At 45.3% G+C, this 13,532-nt stretch overlaps 1 protein-coding gene across 1 annotated transcript in view; it reads right to left on the bottom strand.

Annotated features, from left to right (window-relative positions):
• The window catches only part of IL15 (interleukin 15), a 42,830-nt gene extending 30,230 nt beyond the window's left edge, over window positions 1–12,600 (bottom strand). Inside the window, exon 1 of the mRNA XM_066632472.1 lies at window positions 12,570–12,600. The gene's annotated coding sequence lies outside the window, so the exon portion shown is untranslated. The remainder of the gene's footprint in view (window positions 1–12,569) is intronic.
• Between the last annotated feature and the right edge of the window lie 932 nt (window positions 12,601–13,532).

The raw sequence follows: 13,532 nt of genomic DNA, 5'->3' as shown, positions 1-13,532 counted from the left end.
TTACTCTGATAGTGTTTACAAAAAGGTGGTGAAGACCAGAATTTAAAAAGAATAAAAATGTATCTTATGATCTTTTACTATGTTTTTAATAAATTAGAGACTACAGTTCTTAGGTAACAATTAGTGGTAGGTTTTTTTTCAGGATCTGGCCTCAGGTAAAATCAGACAAAACTATTGTCAGACACCCCCCTAAGTTTAACCCCCGACTTATCTAAGGGTCATATAAAATCCCATGATTTTTTTGCTCAAAGCCTGCCCTCAACTTATCTGTGGGATCAACTTATAGGCGGATGTCTGCGGTAAGTGACCTTGGGTTGCATGATCTCACAGTTTAAGATGGCAGATCCTAGGAGAGCCGAGTGATGGTGCCCCCGCAACAGAGTGCTGTGACTTCAGTGCACAGTGACCACAATAAGTTTGGAAACCAATGGACTAACAGATCAACATAACAACATATTTTGGAATAATATAACACAAAAAGGCACAGGTTAGGCTGGATTCTCTGTTAATAATCTGCAAATCTCACATGTTCATATGTTGAGTTGTTTGCTGAGATTTTTATCAGCTTATGTAGACTTGCATTGATTACCCAAGGAGGGAAGCCACAACAAATCATAACATGACAGCAAAACCTAGACTATATCAAGCAGATGATTTCTGCAGTCCTGGGGCAGGCAGGCAGGGAGTGAGAGGCAGGGCTGGGACTCGCCAGTTATGCTGGATCCCAACCCCCATTCCTGAGCAATGCGGAGTGGCTCCAAGCCACTCCACTCTCCTCAGTCTTATGCCACCTCTGGAGGTGGCCCAAGTCTGAGAAGACCCACTGGGGCTGCAGTGGCTTACCTGGGGGTAAGGAGAAGAGTTTCCCCTTACCTCCGGCTGAGCCACTCTGGGCACCTATTTTGTGCTGAATACAACGCAGGCCTCCTGACCTGCCTGTTCCAGTGCAAGATAGGATTGCGCTACATGTGAGACACATGATTACATAGTAGATTGAACCAATTGCCTGTTCCTTACCTTTTCTTGTCTTAACAAAACAAAGCATTTTGCTAGCAGTTTCTGAGATGAAATAGAAAAGAGATATTTGACCTAAGAAAGAGGCTGAAGTGAAAGCAAAGAGAAGGAGCTGGAAGCCAGCAGCACTTTTAGGGCACAAAAATGCTGGAGATGGATTTAATTTGATTCTTGTAAGATGTACTCTATCTACTTCCACCCTATGCTTAATCTGAATATATGTAAGTAAAACAAACATTACAAACATAGGTCTCCAGTGTTCATTTCGATCCAGGAAGCCAGACCCTGTGTAGCACTGGTGCCCCTGGAATTTCTCACCACTAAGGGAAGTGGGGCAAGTGCAACAATATGGTCAGAATTTCACCCAACCATCCAGGAACTTCATGGTGGGGGAGGCTTTGCCTTATCCTCTCCCAGGCATAAAGGAAAGAAGGTGATGCTATCTGATTGGTGTGGTGGAGAAGGCAGCAGACTAGCTGGTTTGAACTGCTTTCTCTCCTCTTGCCTCATTTGATGTCCTGGGGAGGAAGCAGCAGCCCAGTCAGCCTTCCTGGGAAACCAGTCTGGTAATAGCCACTTTTGCCTTTGAGACCAAGCAAGAAACTGGCATATCACAGACAAGTTTTTTCACCTATTTCAGACTAGGTGATTGGCAGGTGATTAGGCAGGATGGCATAGGCTGGTTCACTGCAGTATGGAGTAGGTAGGATGAAGGAATTTGGTGTGCACTCTAAGGCAGTAGTTCTCACACATTTAGCACCGGGACCCACTTTTTAGAATGAGAAACTGTCAGGACTCACCAGAAGTGATGTCATGACTGGATGTGACATCATCAAGCAGGAAAAATTTTTAACAATCCTAGGCTGTAATCCTACCCACACTTACCCAGGAGTAAGTCCCATTCAATATCATTGTTAAAAGTATATACATAGTAACTTGTCAGGTCTGTAACATTTCCCCAAACGCAGTCACACCCCATGGTAGCATCAAGTCTAATATATTAAAAATAAAATATTGAAATAAATGGGGACCCACCTGAAATTGGCTTGCAACCCACCTAGTGGATCCCGACCTACAGTTTGAGAAACACTGTGCTAAAGAATGTGCATTGATCAAGAGGGTCACAAAACCAGGCCCCAGAGGTTATTTGGCTCACAGATGTTGAATGGGACCTCACTTAGTATTTGGGTGTAAAGTCTACCTCAGAGGCTGATCAGCTTAGGGTGGGTGAAGCAGCCCTGAACTGTCTTGACTCCTCCTGGGCTGGAAATGATAAGCTGGGATCCACTAGAAATGATCTGTAGCTTGAAATCACACAAATTTATATTATTGAGAAAATTATGTTCTGATTTTCAACAAAGTAGTTTACAAAGCAGTTTACATAGCCAAATAAATGGTTCCAAATAAAAGGGAGAAGATACAAGTTCCATAGTCCACTCTTTTCCCCCTCTGTACCCATGCATACCTAACAACTGAGAATAACACCTCACGCATCTGATGAAATGGGCTTGAGACTATGAAAGTCGATGATATAATAAATTTCTTAGCTTGTAAGGTGCCATAGCCTTTTTGTTGTTTTTGCTGCAATGGTCTACCTGTCTAGAAGATAAAATGGATATCTTACTGCAAGGATGCCTGTCATTTTAAAGATGTTATATTGTATTTTGTAAAGTAATGTACTGTAGCCTCTTACAGTGCAATGCTATACCACTTTGCTCAGTAGTAAGCCCCACTGTGTTCCATGGGGTTTACTCTCAGGAAAATGTGGATACGATTGCAGCCTTAGAAATACAGGCTAGTCACCATTATTTTATGCACTTTAAATTGAAAATAAATTTTATTTTATTACTAAAAATAAGATTTCATAAAATTTAAAAAATTAATAACTTTGATCTGTGTGTGCATCCATCACCCTCTCTTTGCACCATCACCCTATAAAAATGCATGTATCTGAAAATAAAATAAGGTTGCATAATTGGAAGAATCAGAAACGTGGTAAAGATCTGTTGATCCTGTCAAAAAAAATCTAAATGTAGGTAGTGTAATGAGAAACAACAAATCCCCAATGATACCAATTCCAAACCCAAGAGATGTCAGGCATTGACAAATGTGTCTCACTTGTGTTGAAACATATTACAGTTCCCATTTTGCACTTTGTCTCTGGGTAATCTGGAAAGCATGTTATAGTTACCATTAAAATTTCTCTAGAACCAATGCTTAGTGTTATATAATTTAACCTGGAAACAGGTTATGAAACAATTCCTAGCCCACAAAAACCTGTCATCAGTTCATTTATCCATACACATCAATATGTCAAAAGGTCAGCTAGTGGTCTAGCATGCTACTTAATCAGAAGGAATTTATGCACGCCTTAGGTGTGTGGGCAAGTGGCTGGCTTCAAAGATGGAAGTTGCTTTCTGATCAGCAGGTCACCCACAGTCTTAGGAAAGAAAAAAACAACAACCTGGGAACCTAAAGTGAGGAATCTGTGGGAATGCATCATTCCTATGCTTAAATCATCTGGAGGGATGGGGTGAGAAAAATGAGGGAGTCAATTGCCAGAATTGCAACTACGTATAACTAGTTAGAATATAAATTCAGAAAAACACTGTAAGTACTTAAATTAAGAATTATAATATAGAAAAGGACTATGCATCACATTGTTGGTTATTGGTGGGAGGGCAAGCTAACAACAGAGAAGAGAACTCAATGGGAAGTCTTCTCCCCTGGACTTCTCCTCTTCCCTCCATAGCTGACAAAGGGTAAAATCCTAACCAGTTTTCCATTGCTGCTGTGCCTATGGGGTATGCACTGCTTCCTGTGTTGGGGATGCAGTCACAGAGGCTTCCTTAAGGTATGGGGGCATTTGTTCCCCTACCCCAGGGCTGCTGGAAAGTTGGATAGGATTGGGCTTTTGTAAGGCTGCCTCTACCCTCCCAGAACTGAGAGATGTAGTAAGCTGTTTCATCCTGGACTGGAGTTTGGAGGAACTTTTCTGGAAAGTCACAAATCTGTGTAGTACCAGAGTGCGTCACTCCTGGATAGGCTTGCTGTTCTGGCATGTTGTTCTAGAAAGGAGCAACGGCCTGGCTAAAGAGGCTATATGATAAACTGGGAAAGGAGAGACTCTCTTGGGACACATTGGTTGCAGGCTTAAAGTTAACTGACAAGCTGGATTTTAATGATTGGGCATTGCTCACCGGATTAATTTTGGCAATAGGCTGGATATTTGAAACATTAGACCTGGATTTTAAAACTAGGCTAACAAGAAATTATTTAAATTACATGCATCTCATGTATATCATGAAAGAAAAGAACTGACAAATAGATTCAGACGGGCAGCACAATCCTAACATCTGCTGGAACAGGCAGGCCTACTGGCCTGGACTGTATCCAGCATGAGTTTGGGGCTGGCTGTGGCTCAGCCCAAGGCAAGAGGAAGTAATTCCCTTTACCCCGGTTAATGTTGCAGCAGCCCCAATGGGGCTACTCAGATCTGCGCCACTGAAAGAGGTAGTACAAATCCGAGCAGTCTAGGACCGCCCTGGGCTGCCCAGGGACAGGATCCAACATAACTGTTTCATCACTGAAGGAAGATGCTGAATCTTTAAATTTTAGCAGCTTTGATCAAAATAAGTTTACAGTGCAATCCTATGCATGTTTACTTAGAAGTAAGTTCCACTGAGTTCAAGGAAATTCATTCCCATGTATGACTATAGGATTAAAGCTGTACTGAATCTTGCAGCCTAATCCTGTTTACTTGAAAGTACACACATGAAACCCCTTTATACTTACTCAAACCGTTGGTCCCTCCTAACTTAGGACTGTCTAGCAATAGATCTCCAGGGTTTCAGGTAAGGTGGGGTCCTTCTCAGCCGCACCTGGAGATGTCCAATCTGGAATCAGGAACTTTCTGCAAATAAAGAAGAAACTCTACAACTGAGCTATAGCTCAGAAGTCGTCGTCGTCCCCCAACTTCAAGAGGACTTAATGCCCAGTAAATATGTTTAGAACTACATTTCTAATTTTAAGAAAAAAAAATAGAATAGTGATGGACTATTATAAATACCTAGGAAGATCCTCTTGTCCTTGAAGCAAGAATGCTTGTTTTATACACAGTGGCATAGCCAGGGCAGTGCTGCCTAGGGCAGTGACCTTGTGATGTAACACATGCTGTAATGTTACTTCCAGGCGCAAAAGAGGGTGCAGCGGCTTCACAATGTGACTGTCACTCCACCCAATTCCCTCTTTCAGCTTCTTGGCCAACTTTCAGCTTCTGCAAAGCTGCTGCAGGCCCTCAAACACATCACTTTGCTTGGAGGTTTGCAGGTTTCAGCCAGGAAGCTGCTGCTCAGTGGTGCCCTGGGCATGTGCCCTAACTGCCATATCTTACATATACCACTGTTTGTACCTAAAAAGAGAGAAAGAGAGAGGATAAGCAAGCTGGATAATCTGTCTCTCTCTTTTTTTTAATTCCCTCTTACGTTAGATGAACCAACATTTTCTCTCAACTTTCATTTATGTAGGAAGCTGCCTTATACTGTCAGACAATTGTTCCTTCTTGTTCAGTACTACTACTACTAACTGGCAATAGCTCTCCAGGGTTTCAGACATCTAAATCCATGCTGATTTCATTTATATGGAATGCAGTTTCAGGTGATGGTTTACAAAGTAAACTAACAAACTTACAAAAATGACAGACTTACAAAGTGAACTACAATGATTACACAAAGTTAGAAAGCTGTAAACAAGATAAGACCATGAAACCGTTGGACTTTTGCTGTTTGGGCCACAGAAAAATGTTTGCTCCAATTAATGGCTCTAGGTGTTGGTTCACACCATGTTTTTTCTATGTACACATGAAAGCATCCCAATCCTTCCTTGGCCATTCATGTGCCGATACTTGGATGGAGAAATCTATCATCATTTTAGGCTGATAATGATCAACACAGCAGGCCTGCTACATATTGACCCAGGATCTGCTGAAGCAGGTTACCTTTCTTCAGAGAAATATATTCTGAGCATATGCTTGGATGATTGCCTTATTACATGTAAAAGTAAAACTACTGACCGTGAAATATCCCTTGGCTGCTCTTGGTTTTCTTTCTTTATTGTATGTAAAAATATGTTATTATCCATTCTTTTACTAATACAGTTTCCAAATCAATTAAAAACAAAAATTAAAGCACTCGAGTTAGAACAAATAACCGCCCAGTCCTAATATACTCTGGAGCAGGCAGGCCAGTGGACCTGCCCTGCATCTAAGGCAGGACTGGGGCTAAAAAAAGTTCAGCCTGGGGCAAGGGGAATCGCATCCCCTTACCAGAGAAAGCCACAGCAGCTCCAATGGGGCTACGCGGATCTGCACCACCTCCTGGTTGTTCAGAAGTGGAGATACCCCCGCTTACCCCCCACCCAACCACAAGCCCACTCAGTGCCCTCCGCCCCACCCTGAAACGCCTCCCTCTTGTCGTCCCCACATGCCCCAACCCCTGCACCGGCAGAGCTCGGCCACTGCAGCCTTATCTTTTAGGCTGGCCAAGCAGGACTCACATCAGCCTCTGGAAGCTGGTGCAGCGGGGCTCATGTCAGCCTCCAGAGGCTCACATACATCCATGTACTGGCCTCTCTCCTCCAGAGAGGGTGCAAAAGTGCTTTACAGCACTTCTGCGACCATCATGGGCTGACTCAAGGGACTTGCGTCGGCCCAGGACGCTCTCTGAATTGCGCCTTAAAGCAATTAAACACAGCTAAGGACCCAATCCTATCCAATTTTCCAGTGCTGGTGCAGCTGTACCAATAGGGTGTGCACTGCATCCTATGGCGGGGAGGCAATCACAGAGGCCTCCTCAATGTGTGGGAACATCTGTTCTTTTACCTTGGAGCTGCATTGAGGCTGCACCAGTGCTGGAAAGTTGGATAGGATTGGACCCTAAATCAGCAATAGACCAGGTCAATAATCAGCAGTAAAATGATTTCAAATATTTTCTATTAAACACACAGGTCAGATAATGTAACAGTCCACCCGATGCCTCAATGCTAATAAAGAGACACTAGGCAAACAACTGTAGAAAGAGCATTCCACAATTGGGCTGCCATCACCAAAAAGGAGCTACAGGTCCAGCCTATTTATACACGGATTTTTTATACATGGATTTGACTCAACACGAATGGCCCCTGCAAATGAGAAGGAATGTGCTGATCCCTGGAGAAGGGGAAAATGCATCCCTTTAAAATCAGTTTTAAAAACTGAACAGTCCTTTAACAACAGCCTCCTTAATGAGAGAGGGAGAGAGAGAGAGAGAGAGAGTAGCAGGCTAACAATCCATCAATCCTTCTATCTCCCCAGCACATGAAAGAAACCTGATCATTTTGCATTGGTGAAGGGAGGGGCTGAGTGAAGTGCTGATGGATTGTCTTCTTAATGACTCTTATCTTAGAGTCAAAAGGTCAGCAAGGCTGTTTTTCAATCACTGGAGCAAAGAAACTTTGTTTTTTAAATTGATTTGCTATAGTGCTTTTTTTTTTATCCATGTGAGTGCTTGGAACAGAATAATTAGTCTCAACCTGTATTTCCAATTGCCACCCATCTTGTAGCCTTGGAAGCTGAAAATCACCTGGTAGATTGTTTCTTATGAAGATTTTACCTTATTTTGAGGCTGAAATTAATTCTGTGCATATTAGCCTAAGAGTAGGTATCACTGAATAATCTGGGATTTTCATTCAAGTAAACAGATATAGAATTGCACTGTAAGACTTTTACAACAGAAAGAGCAAAGTTCAATATTCTTTAAATAGAACTCCTTCTAACTGCCCTAAAAACCATGTTGGAAAATTGTAGTAAGTTATGCAACAGATCTTGAAGTTTACCAGAACAGAACGTCCTTCTGATTTTCACTACATTTCTTTCCAATACACCAGTCCACATTTTCAGTCATGTTGTTTAACATGTAATGGAAATATTCAGAATTACTATTTGAGCAACTATTCCATTTACAGTATCGCAAAGTCTGCAATCCTTTGCATGCATACCATGGAGTAAACTTCAATGAATTCAGTGCAACTTTCTTCCAAATAAACACGCACAGAATCACCATCCATGCTGTTGACAGTGTGAGGTTTTGGCAAGCCACTCCCTCTCTCCCAGAGTTGGCCTGCACATGAGCAGATTGGCAGGAGTAACCTGCATCTTCCTAGCATCCCTGGTCTGGCTCAATGTAAGCAACAGCTGTTGTTGCTGCTATTGGAATGGAACAGCTCAGACTCAGGGTTGGATCACTGACGACAGGGACCAAAACTCTCACATCATGGTGAGTTGAGGGTGGTGGTAGTGAAAAGCATGGCGATCCACCTTCCACTTGCTAAAAGTGGGTGGTAGGACGCTCTGGGTGGTGTCAGCAGCAGCTTCTCTCTTTCTCTAGAGCTGCTGGAAGAAGGGGGGAGAAAACACTCTACCACAGCCACCTCTCCATCTCACCACCACCCAAATGCTTAGAAAGCAGCCAAGTAACTTAGGTAATGAAGGGGTGAAGCTGGAGCCCTCATCCCCTCTCCATTTACCCCAGCTTTAGCTGGTCTCAGCCTCCATCCTGTTTGAAATGAACAGGAAGAGTTCATTCTTGATGGAGAATGGAGGGTACCAAGAGCAGCTGAAGTCAAGGGAAAAGGAATGGTGGTTCTACCTTGACTTGGCTCTCCCCCCTCTCTTTAGACACTGGGGGGGACGGGGACCGTAACATCCTTCCTAACATGATTGTTTTGAGAATGAACCAAGTCATAAAGAATTGCTTCAACTTCAACTGTCCTCTCTTTACCAAGTCCCTAGCACAGTTTTTCTCAAACTGTGGGTTGGGACCCACTAGGTGGGTTGTGAGCCAATTTCAGGTGGGTCGTGTAACACCTAGGTTAGCTGCCACTGAAAATATAGAGCTGAAAATAAGGGAGGCTGTATCTGTGAATCCCATATCCCTAGTTTCAGTTAACTGTGAATGTGGGGCCCCCCTGCGTCCAGAGGGGGTTTCTGGTTAGGAAAATCTGGAAGAGACTTTTTTTGGCCTAAACGGCCGATATGAAACCTGCATATGCTGCACAGTCTCTGCAGGGCTCAGAAGAGCCTCCCAACTGGTGGGGGGCATCCACAGTATCTGCGGATTCGGGTATGCACAGGAGTTCCGTACAGGGTACCAAGCTCTGGGCAGGATGGGCTCCCAGTGGGAGAGAGGTATGATGCTTTGCCCTGAATAGGTGGGAAGGACTGAATCCATGTCTGCACTCTGCTTTACTTCCAAGCTGGAATGTTTGAATTCTGAAGCTATGCAAAATAACAGCACAAGTTCATTGTGTAATAGGACTTGTTGGCTGATAGCGGCTTAAGTTTGAAGCCTAAATTGATGATGATACTTCCAGCCATGATGTCACTTCCAGTGGATCCTGACATTCCGGTGGATCCTTCTAAAAAGTGGGTCCCCGGTGCTAGAAAGTTTGAAAGCTGCTATCCTAGTACATTCATGAAGGTGTTGGGGGAAGCCTTTATAAAGCAGTTTTCAACATATGCACTGAGTTCTTCAGAAATTAGTCCTCTCCCCAGGTCCCTATAAGTTAAGGTTGCATTACTTTTAAATCAGTTTAGGCCACAGTGGATAGTTGTGATGGAAATGCAGGATACACAGATTTTAAACAATAAATCCTATGTGTAATGAATCTTCTTGTACTTATAAAATTGTTGCAACTCAAACACAATTCTAAGTACATACATCACAAATACAGTGACATGCTTAGGATTGTGTTGCTTACCTGAGTGAGGAGCAGAAGTGTCTAGACTCTAGAACACATACACAGAAACACATGTGCATGGACACACACATATACATTTAATTCCCAATCTGACTGTAAATTTAGCTATTGTTATGCTGCATTTTGGCCCTAACAAAGGCCCCAAGGTGGAATACAAAAATATCATAAAGGATAAAATAAAAATATAGAAGAGATAATTTCAGGGTTTCAGAGGTGGAATTTAAAAGTAAAGAACAATAAAAATTAAAATAATGAGAAGACTGAGAAACAGCATATGGGCAAAAACTCACAGAAAGGGAGTTGGAACTACTATATCAGCCTAAACAAACAATTTTTGATAAAACATAAAAAAACATTAGTGTTTGGACGAGTAAGGTAGGGACTTGCTGTTTTACTTTTGCAACTGTGCTTGAGTTGCAGCAATTACACAACAGAATGGAGGAAACTGCTTCAACACAGAGTCAGATCATTGTCAGGATTGTCAACAAAGCCAGCAACTGCTCTCCAAGGTTTTTCTCTGCCTTCCTACAGATGCTGGGATTGAACCTGGGATCTTCTACAACATGCAAACCATGTGGTCTACCATCAAGTTACAGTTGCGGAAACATTAAGAGAATACTGTACTTATCATCTAGTAGCTACACCAATCTTAAGTACGTTTATTTATTTATTCAGTGTCACTGACCTCAGAAACAGTTCATGCTACTAATCTGAGGGAGGTGCAGAACATTTTGATTCTAGGGCAGCCATTCTCAACAGGAGCGTTATGGTCCCCCTAGGGAGCCCTGGCACACTTGAAAAGGGCCACAGACTGAAAAATGTGAGGGGGTGGTTATGTTTATCTGTTCATGTTATATCTTTGTTTGACAGGGGGGTGGGCCTGGAACCCAAGAAGAGCTCCTAAGGGGCCATAGCAAAAAAAAAAAGAAATTGAAACTCACTGTTCTGGGGCACAAACATTCAAATACATGTATGTAAATCTCTTCCACATTCAGGAGATGATACCAATGGTTCCCCTTTCCAAATATTTTTGCACATGTTGCCAACAAAGCATGATGAGGCACCCTCAAGCTCATTTCTCAGGAAAGCAGATATTGCTGAATGTGTTTGAGTTGAAAGCACATTCACATCATCATATTAGTCATAAATTGAATGCCATTGAGGGCATTCCTTAGATAGCCTAGATCTGTGGGAGCCCCAAGTCTACATTCCTGCTCAGCCACTCAGTTGGCTAGGTGACCCTGGGCCAGTTACCCTCTTTCAGGCTAACTCCCTGTGAGGAAGTGCAGGCTACTGGAAATGCCAGCCTGGCACCCTGCTATTATACCTGGACCTACCCTGCCTGGTGCAGGGCTTGTTGTGCAAGGCCCCCTTCAGCAGTGCAGGTCAAGTTGCAGGGGCTACAGCTGGTGCATGAACAGAGCTCAAGTTGATGGAGTGTCAGAAGACAAAGGAGGAGGAATAAAGGGGATAGGCAGCAGGCCATAGGAGAAGAAGGGATGGACAGGTTGGCAGGGGTGGCAACTGGGATACCTGTCAAGGAGCCCACCCCCACCCTATACTCTCAGGCTGGGGTGGCCATGTCCATCCCAACAGGGACCCTCAAGATGCTGGGGATGCCCATGAGTTGGCCTAAACATAGGGGAGGCAACTGGTTCCGGCCACGAGGGGATGACAGTTCCTACTGGAGAATAAACACCTGACTCCATCTTAAAGGTCAGAGGAACTAACTCCTAGGAGGAGAAGGTCTGCTTAGCAAGACAGGATTAGCAAGACAGGGGGAAGAGAAGCGGCTAGAGATAAGCATCCACTGGCAACCCTTTTCCAAGAGTGAAAACCACCATTAAAGAGAACCTTGGACTGCAGCAACTGGATAAGCCTCTTTCTTCCCAGGCTGGCCCAACCAGAGTGATGAAACCCACAGAACCAGCCCAAGGGCCACTACTCTCCCTCTCAGTCTTGCAGCAAGGCTTTGAAAACAGGGTGGGGCATCCTGATCACACACAGCATTCTAAGCTCTTTGGATGGAGAGTGGATCCCGTTCAGAAAGGAAGGGCAGCCAGCTCTGCTAGGAGAGCAGTTTAGGGTTCCTCAACTGCAGAACGTCTTCCTATGCATGTCTACGCAGAAGTAGGTCCTACAGAGTATTCAGTGGGGCTTACTCTCAAAGCGGCGCGCCTAGGATTCAGCCACCCTCTGCTTCAGAAACCGAGGAGGGACTGGACTGCTGCGGCGGGGGGAAGAACTCCCGCCAGGCAGAGTGGCTCACAGCAGGGCGCGCTCAGCCTGGCCACGCCCATTCCAGGCAAGTGCCAGCACCGTCGGAATTAGAGCCCAGTCCTCTGCATGCCTACTCAGTCCCATTCGAGTCAGTGGGGTTTACTCCCAGGAGAGTGTGGCTAGGATTGCAGCCTGAGAGTCCAATCCTATGCATGGTTACTCAGAAGTCAGTCCCCAGTGGGGCTTACTCCCAGGCAAGTGCGGCTAGGATCGCAGCCTCACTCCTGCGCACAGCTGCAGAGACTTGTGCTGTCCAGAACATCTTCCCCGCCCGAGCCGAGAGTGCCCCAGAAGTCTCCCTCCAGCGCCACCGACCCTTCCGCCCTGCAGTCCGTTTTGCTTTCGCTTGGAGACAGCCGGGGAGAGCGCTCCCAACGCGCCCTATGGCGCGCAACCGCAGCAGCGCCTGCGGGGTTCCGCCTCGGGCGCCCAGAACACCAGCTGGGTAAGCCGCAGCGGTAGGGCAGCGAGGAACTGAGTACCTGCGAGCAGGCGCGAAGGCGTCCCGGCTCCTGCAGCCCCGCGAAGTGCGTGTCGATGCCTGAGCCGCAGGCGCCTCGCGAGGGGAAGGAAAGGGCGGGATGAGCGGGACGAGGCGGCGCCTCCCTCTGGCGCCCCAGCCGCGCAGCTCAGCCTGCGCTCCAGCCGCAGGTAGCCGGGGGTTCGTGGAGGTGTGGGAAGGGCCACGGCTGGGTGGGACGCGCCAGCGTATGGCTGGGGCCAACACAGAGGCAGCGGTGCTGCCAGCGCACTTGGAGGCACCTCCACGCGCAGGCGGGTGGCAGCAGAAGGAGGGAGTGGTGGAGAGGCTTGGAAAGGCTAAGGACACAGGGCAGGAGGGGGTCTTCCAGCCCTGGACGCCCTGACCTGGCAGGGAGGAGCAAGGCCAGGAAGCTACTAGTGTCCCTGCCAGGATGACCGCATGTCCTCTTTTTTCAGGACATGTCCTCTTTTTGTATCCTCCTGCACTGGAAAAGAACTTTGTTCTCCTTTTCCCTGTGAGCAGGCAGTGCAGAGCCTTCTTGGCATCAATTGGTCGCAGATCCGCGCCACTTAATGATGGGGATATGTTCTCCAATCCCTGTTGTTATGTGGTTGGGTTATTAAGTGAACATTCCACCCAATCCAGTGCCTTTGTTTTGTAAAGACACTCTGCTGCAGGGAGACCTGATTGCCTCATTAAGAGCCTCTCTGTTGTGCTTTGACCACCATCATTTGTGCAGTCCGTCGTTTTGCAGCCATTGTTAAGCGGCGTATGCCGCTTATGTAATTAATTACATGTAATATAGTTTTAAGTTTAATAATTAATGTAGTGTTTAAATAGCCACATCATGTCAACATGAGTGTTTTTAGCTTTTATTTTGTCATGTCCTACATTTTTCTTGGATGCCCTACATTTTGGCATTCCTTGTTCACTTTTGCAGTTATGTCAGCTGGTCACCCTG

The sequence above is a fragment of the Tiliqua scincoides genome, chromosome 6, assembly GCF_035046505.1.
Source record: "Tiliqua scincoides isolate rTilSci1 chromosome 6, rTilSci1.hap2, whole genome shotgun sequence".
Taxonomy (NCBI): domain Eukaryota; kingdom Metazoa; phylum Chordata; class Lepidosauria; order Squamata; family Scincidae; genus Tiliqua; species Tiliqua scincoides.
Note: the sequence above shows the minus strand (reverse complement) of the source record. Positions and strands in the feature narration are given on the sequence as shown.